This window comes from Salmo salar, chromosome 09 (genome assembly GCF_965601325.2).
Source record: "Salmo salar chromosome 09, fSalSal1, whole genome shotgun sequence".
In the NCBI taxonomy this organism is placed as follows: domain Eukaryota; kingdom Metazoa; phylum Chordata; class Actinopteri; order Salmoniformes; family Salmonidae; genus Salmo; species Salmo salar.
This window is the reverse complement of record NC_138299.1, coordinates 127,606,017-127,613,902: the sequence shown is the minus strand read 5'-3', so window position 1 is coordinate 127,613,902 and position 7,886 is coordinate 127,606,017.

Sequence of the window (7,886 nt, the reverse complement as noted above, 5' to 3'; positions counted from 1 at the left end):
GCTTGTTTGTTTAGTTATTTTGCTCACTTCAATGACTGGTCAAGGTAAGCTGCTGCAATTTTTTCAAAGTCCTTGAAATGTTCATGAATATTTAATTAGTTCATGTTTAATTCATGAACCCTTAAGTGATTAGGAAAATGTATCATTCAAATGATTAAGTGAGAGACTCGTAGGCTATTTCCAGATAGCCTGTCCCATTCCTCTTGTAGGACGCTATCTCATGTAGTCTTTCTAAGGATTCTATGACATGTGATGCGCTGGGGAAAATGGGGATAATTATTATGACCCTTTTAATCATTGTGATTGATACAGGAGCTGTAGGATGGATGTCTGTCTCTGTACTGTTAGGTACTGTCTAGCGTGGAATAATGTCTAACATTTAATAATTGTTTAATGTAGGAAGATGACCTAAATTCCTTCTGTGTGAGTTGTACAGTAATACTGTTATATAAGTGTGATTAGTTGTGGCCGGAACACTGTGTTGTTCAATCTCAAGACAATGGGACTAAAGGTAGATGGCGCGAGAGGGGTAGTAGTCATATTAACCCACTATTTACCAGTGTTGTGGAGAAATGTCTCCCTCTTCTCAATAATAAGGTTTCTACTATGTGAGGGAGCCCACAATACCACAAAACAATTACATTGTGACAACCCATATCTTTCATATCACTCAATCTATTCAGCACAGTATTGAATAGTAAGCCCCTAGTATTTACACAGTTCCATTCCTACCATTGTTACTGCTATACTATAGTATACACAATAAGATTACGTTATGCCTGGACTGGAGAAAGAACATATTCTCTTTCAATGTTCAGCTAGAGCCTTTGTGGAGAGTATTGATTTGATTTATTGCATGGAAAACAAAGTTGTGGTCCATTGATCTCTCCAATTGATCTGAGAGTAGACTAATGCACCAATATCCCGCTGTCTTTTCCACTCATTAAAGAAAGACCTGTTTACAAGTACCGAGAGTCATACCTGATTTAAAGTTAATTCCTTGACGTCTGTATAGGACATTGATGTCAACATCAATGCCCAAGAAAGTACACTGTTGGTTAAAGTTATGTACAGCCGTTTAGCTTTTGTCTTTTGCATTCTTTCAACACCGCTCCTTATTGTAACACAAGGCTTCTGTGGGGTTGCCTGTCATGTAGAACAGGGAATGTGTCTGTCTGCTCTATTCATTATGTTTCTGTCTGCCACATTCTGAACGTTTCACATCATGAAATAGACCCCAGTATCCAGCGTAATGATCAGTCTATCCTAATCTGATAGCCCTTCATTATAAACTCAGCAAAAAAAGAAACGTCCTCTCACTGTCAACTGCGTTTATTTTCAGCGAACTTAACATGTGTAAATATTTGTATGAACATAAGATTCAACAACTGAGACATAAACTGAACAAGTTCCACAGACATGTGACTAACAGAAATGGAATAATGTGTACCTGAACAAAGGGGGGGTTAAAATCTAAAGTAACAGTCAGTATCTGGTGTGGCCACCAGCTGCATTAAGTACTGCAGTGCATCTCCTCCTCATGGACTGCACCAGATTTCTCAGTTCTAGCTGCGAGATGTTACCCCACTCTTCGACCAAGGCACCTGCAAGTTCCCAGACATTTCTGGAGGGAATGGGCCTAGCTCTCACCTGCCGATCCAACGGGTCCCAGATGTGCTCAATGGGATTGAGATCCGGGCTCTTCGCTGGCCATGGCAGAACATTGACATTCCTGTCTTGCAGGAAATCACGCACCGAATGAGCAGTATGGCTGGTGGCATTGTCATGCTGGAGGGTCATGTCAGGATGAGCCTGCAGGAAGGGTACCACATGAGGGAGGAGGATGTCTTCCCTGTAACGCACAGCATTGAGATTGCCTGCAATGACAACAAGCTCAGTCCGATGATGCTGTGACACACCGCCCCAGATCATGACGGACCCTCCACCTCCAAATCGATCCCGCTCCAGAGTACAGACCTCGGTGTAATGCTCATTCCTTCGATGATAAACGCGAATCCGACCATCACCCCTGGTGAGACAAAACCGCGACTAGTCAGTATAGTGCACATTTTGCCAGTCCTGTCTGGTCCAGCGACGGTGGGTTTGTGCCCATAGGCGACGTTGTTGCCGGTGATGTCTGGTGATGACCTGCCTTTCAACAGGCCTACAAGCCCTCAGTCCAGCTTCTCTCAGCCTATTGCAGACAGTCGGAGCACTGATGGAGGGATTGTGCCTTCCTGGTGTAACTCGGGCAGTTGTTGTTGCCATCCTGTACCTGTCCTGCAGGTGTGATGTTCGGATGTACCGATCCTGTTCAGGTGTTGTTTCACGTGGTCTGCCACTGCGAGGACGATCAGCTGTCCATCCTGTCTACCTGGAGCGCTGTCTTAGGCGTCTCACAGTATGGACATTGCAATTTATTGCCCTGGCCACATCTGCAGTCCTCATGCCTCCTTGCAGCATGCCTAAGGCACGTTCACACAGATGAGCAGGGACCCTGGGCATCTTTCTTTTGGTGTTTTTCGGAGTCAGTAGAAAGGCCTCTTTAGTGTCCTACGTTTTCATAACTGTGACCTTAATTGCCTACCGTCTGTAAGCTATTAGTGTCTTAACGACCGTTCCACAGGTGCATGTTCATTAGTTGTTTATGGTTCATTGAACAAGCATGGGAAATAGTGTTTCAACCCTTTCCAATTAAGATCTGTGAAGTTATTTGGATTTTTACGAATTATCTTTGAAAGACTTATCCTGAAAAAGGGATGTTTCTTTTTTTTGCTGAGTTCATTTTCCAGGTAGACTGCATGGCAAGGAAGTCCTACAGTATCTCAATCTGGGTATCACTGCAATTCCATAGAACCCTCAGCCCTCTTCAGTCCTGGAGGGAAAACCTAGTTCTACATGTGTATATGAGTCCCTTTCACACGCTCACACATACAATCTAAAAATATACATTTCAAAGTTGAAATTGAGCGTGAATCAATCTGTATAATCTGAGACAAATGTGGAAGTTACAGCAAACTCTAATCTAGAGGGATTAGACCCTACATTAACTCCTGGACCTGTTTTCAATCTGCCACACACACTTCTATACTGCATACACAGACAGCAGTACAGTGCCAGTGAATCCCACCGTTTATTGCTAATCGAACACAACAGAGTTGTGTTCATTAGGGTACGCAACGGAAAGCGTTTTGCAACAGAATGCAAAGGCAAACGTTTCTCATTTAGTCCCTCCCTATTTCTGTCCATTTTCTCTCATTTGGTGCTAGAAGAGCATGCTGGTTTATTTATTTCAGTCTTCATTGTGAACAGGTGTCAGGTCCTCTCTCTGTGGGTGTTTCTGAGCAACTAGAGGTAAACATTCCTTCCCCTCTATGCTGTGCTGTGTACTGTACTGTTGGCCTCAGCTATGGGTGATCTGTTTTGGGATCTCTTCCTGAGACCAGACCTGAGCACCCGGCGAAGACATCTGACCAGACTGACCACACACATACACCAGTGTCTGTATTCCTTTTTTTTTAAAGTTTTTTTTTACATTAACCAGAGTTTACCCAATGTATTAATTTATTTCCAATTGTTCATTATCAATGTCCTGTACAACAATGTGGAGTATGCTGTTTGCTCGGCTGTTGTTTGGCTGATTTGTGTTGTAGGCTGATGCCGTGTTGTGTCCTCTCTAATCCATTACAAGCAGGGAGGGGAGGAGGAAGGGTGATTCCATGGCTCCAAGTGAGGCTGAGCTATTTTTAGTTCCCTGCGGTTGGTTGAGAGCTGAGCAGGCACTAGGCTCCATCAGGTCCCCTGGCAGAGAGAGAGAGAGAGTGAGAGCAGCCTCTCTCCCCCTATACTTCGATGACTGAGGTTCACGTCATGAGGCCTGGACGGACCCTACCCCTACATCCCAAACAAACAACACATCCATTCAGATACACTACCGCCCTCCGGTTGCTCTCATCACAGATGTTAATCTTGACAGGGTTGTTTTTTTTTTGTTTTTTTTATTCATCTGAAGTAAATAAGGTCTGGGTCCTTTATCATGCCATTTTATTTATCGGATAGTGACTTGTGGTTCTGATGCATAGTGCTTTGGATATAGGAGGGAAAACGATATATTCCTCTGAGGAAAACGGGACAATAACAGTAGAACGATGCCCATAACAGCATGTGCAGAATCATAATATGAGATGGATTCTAACGAACCATCACATGCTAGGTCATTTATAGGATGCGTGTGATCTGTTATCATTCGGGTAGGTTCTTTTTTTGACCACATGACCTGACCAGGAAAAAGTCTTGGGTCTACCCGCATCACAAGACTTTAGTGTGGAGTTGACCTTTTCATCTACTTGGAGCCAGGAGGAGCTATAGTCTTGGTGTGCCTTTACAGGGTTAAAGCTCTAAAAAAGGAGCCCTTATTGTTAAGGACTCTTGATGTGAAGCCAGGCCATGTGAATGTAATCACTGTTCAATGTTTGTGTGAGCAAGGGTGTCAGCCATAGGAACAATAAACTATGATCAAACCCAGCCTGCCTCACTGGAGGCCTTTGCTTACATTGTTTTCGTTTGCCTTGCACGTTGAACACCAGTCATTATGCTAACGCTAGTAAGCATTAGAGGCAGTTTCGCAAGCTAACTTCCTTCATACTGGACACAGACATAGAAATGGTATTCACAAGTTCGTCTGACTGGGGACGTAGATAAAGGGCATCAATGCCAAAATCCCAAAGTATCTCTTTAAGAGACTGATACAGACGTGGTCACTGGACAATAAAATAAAGAGCTTTCCTTTTCTCGCTCTCTCCTCTAAAGGCTGTGGTTCTTGAAAGCAAACAAACAAAACAGCAAATGATACTGCTTTCTCAGGGGCAATGTTTCACCAACACAGACTGAGACAGAGTGCCTCCTGTTCATTGGACAGCTTTTAGAGGTTAGCCGAGTCCCCGGTGACCTTATGGTGAGATATCACACCAATATACCCTTAAACAGCTAGGAAAGCAGTGTTGCTGTTTGTTTTTATAAACTCCCAATAAAGAGCATAAATCTTTAACAGAGGGAAAGTTCCCAGCTACAGCTCTAGTCACAGTTCACAGGCATAGGACCGTTTTGAGTGTTGTTTCTCAATCTGTTAACAGAAAGATGATTTGACGCTTGTGGGTTTATCGTGAAGCCTTGTATGGCTAAAAGACACAAACAAGCAAGGCCATGACTTAAGTAGGAGTGTAAATTGAATGCATTGTTTTCTTCTTTCCCTGCTATAGACAGCCAGTCTGTGTGGGTTGGTTTCTGTCCTCAGGCCGGGGCAGGGAAACAGTAGCAGCAGAGAAATATCAAGAAGTGAGTCCTAACTCGCCCTCTGGGTCGGCCGAGGTCTGTTCATGAGAAAGCTGATGGGAGGATCGGGGGAGGTGATGATCACACAATGATATGAATGAACAAGTACAATCATTCATTCAACCTCTTCAGGTGTGTGAATCCTCTTTCTGTAATCAGGTGGTACAGTATGTGTAGTAGGCAACACAGTACCTTCACGAAGGCTCTCATACTTTCATAACAGTTTTGGGACAATAGTTGAATGCAGCCACAGGTTAAACTGAAGCACTTGGGAGAAGCAAATGCTTTCTTTCTTACTTTATTCATAGTACAGAGTAACTATCCGTTTGTATCACAACGCCATATTCATGGCCCGTTGGTCTGAGGCTGGGAGTAAAGGCCAGGTCCAGACAGACAGAGCACGACACCAGCTCCTACCAATGTGCCACATCTCCACAAAATATAGCCTGTGCGGTTACTAAGAGAACTGGCCAAATACAGAGTAACATCTGCTGCAATGATCTAAGAGGGAGGTGGACTGGCCATGCAGCGGAGCCCCCTCTCAGCCTGGCACCAAGCTTCCACTGGAAACCCCTCCATTTGGGAGAGGGGTTGAAGGGGAAGGAGAACAAGCGAATGATAGGAAAGCGAGAGAGAGGGGAGGGAGAAGATAGTGAAAGAAGAAGAGAGAGACGGGAGGGAGGAAAAGCATAGGGATAGATAAGAGATGCAGAAAACAGACAAAGTGCAGGTGTGACATCAGCCCACACACTCTCCCCTGAAATCTGTTTCCCTCCCAACGAAAACAGCATGGGTTTCGAGCTAAAATAATGATCACATTTTTTTTTGATGAGGCTAGAAGTGGTGATGTATAATCAGTCCGCAAGAGCTGCTATAGATAAGGTGAAGCTGCCATTTTGGTTTTCCACTATTTATATGTATGTACAGTGCTTTCGGAAAGTATTCAGACCCCTTGACTTTTTCCACAGTTTGTTACGTTACAGCCTTATTCAAAAATGGATTAAATACATTTTTTCCTCATCTACACGCAATACCCAATAATAACAAAGTGAAAACAGGTTTAGACATTTTTGCATATGTATTACAAATAAAAAACATACCTTATTTACATAAATATTCAGACCCTTTGGTATGAGTTTTGAAATTGAGCTCTAGTGCATCCTGTTTCCATTAATCATCCTTGAGATGTTTCTACAACTTGACTGGAATCCACCTGTGGTCAATTAAATTGATTGGACATGATTTGTAAAGGCACACATCTGTCTATATAAGGTCCCACAGTTGACAGTGCATGTCAGAGCAAAAACCAAGCCATGATGTCGAAGGAATTGTCAATAAAGCTCAGAGACAGGATTGTGTCGAGGCACAGATCTGGAGAAGGTTACCAAAACATTTCTGCAGCATTGAAGGTCCCCAAGAACACAGTGGGCTCCATCATTCTTAAATGAAAGAAGTTTGGAATCACCAAATTTCGAGCTGGCCGCCCGGCCAAACTGAGCAATCGGGGGAGAAAGGCCTTGGTCAGGGAGGTGACCAAGAACCCGATGGTCACACTGACAGAGTTCCTCTGTGGAGATGGGAGAACCTTCCAGAAGGACAACCATCTCTGCAGCACTCCACCAATTAGGCCTTTATGGTAGAGTGGCCAGACGGAAGCCACTCCTCAGTAAAAGGCACATGACAGCCTGCTTGGAGCACCTAAATGATTCTCAGACAATGAGAAACAAAATTCTCCAAAGATTGAACTCTTTGGCCTGAATGCCAAGCGTCACATCTGGAGGAAACCTGGCACCATCCCTACAGTGAAGCATGGTGGTGGCAGCATCATTCTGTTGGGATGTTTTTCAGCGGCTGGGACTGGAAGACTTGTCAGGATCGAGGGAAAGATGAATGGAGCAAAGTACAGAGAGATCCTTGATGAAAACCTGCTCCAGAGCGCTCAGGACCTCAGACTGGGGTGAAGGTTCACCTTCTAACAGGACAATGACCCTAAGCATACAGCCAAGACAACGCAGGAGTGGCTTCGGGACAAGTCTCTGAATGTCCTTGAGTAGCCCAGCCAGACTTGAACCCAGTCGAACATCTCTGGAGAGACCTGAAAATAGCCGTGCAGCGACACTCCCCATCCAACCTGACAGAGGATCTGCAGAGAAGAATGGGAGAAACTCCACAAATACAGATGTGCCAAGCTTGTAGCGTCATACCCAAGAAGACTCGATGTTGTAATCACTGCCTAAGGTGCTTCAACAAAGTACTGAGTAAAGGGTCTGAATACTTATGTAAATGTGATATCAGTTTATTTTTAATAAATTAGCAAAAATGTAAAAAAATAATTTTTGCTTTGTCATTACGGGGTAGTGTGTGTAGATTAATGAGGAAAAAAATAACAATTTAATCCATATTAGCATATGAATACAAGATGTAGGCTATTGCAAATGGCTATATATATAGATCTCGTCTGTCTTCAACCTACGTCACTATCATATTCTACGTCACTATCATATTCTGTTCTATACAAAAGAACATTGACCCTGATAATTGCTACATTATGGTGA